The sequence below is a fragment of the Tupaia chinensis genome, unplaced genomic scaffold (assembly GCF_000334495.1).
Source record: "Tupaia chinensis unplaced genomic scaffold, TupChi_1.0 Scaffold000217_1, whole genome shotgun sequence".
In the NCBI taxonomy this organism is placed as follows: Eukaryota; Metazoa; Chordata; class Mammalia; order Scandentia; family Tupaiidae; genus Tupaia; species Tupaia belangeri.
Genome location: NW_006159692.1, coordinates 8826771 through 8827058, shown reverse-complemented (window position 1 = coordinate 8827058; position 288 = coordinate 8826771).

Genomic DNA, 288 nt, shown 5'->3' with positions numbered 1-288 from the left:
TGCACCTTTGCCTTCTTGAACTGCCTCATTTGGCTGCTATGTATTTGCACTGGAGAAACTGAACTGTTTTATTCATAGGCGAATGAGAGACTGAGTATCTCAGCTCTGAAGATAAAGGGCTCTTGCTCCTCCCTGCTAGGTAGGCACCCCAGGCGACTGGGAGCCATGCTGGGAGTGTCTGGAGGGAGAAAAATTTCCCCCTCTTTTTTTTTTTTTTTTTTTTTTTTTTTTTTTTTTTTAAAAAATTTTTTTTTTTTTTTTTTTTTTTTTTTTTGCTATGGGGAACAT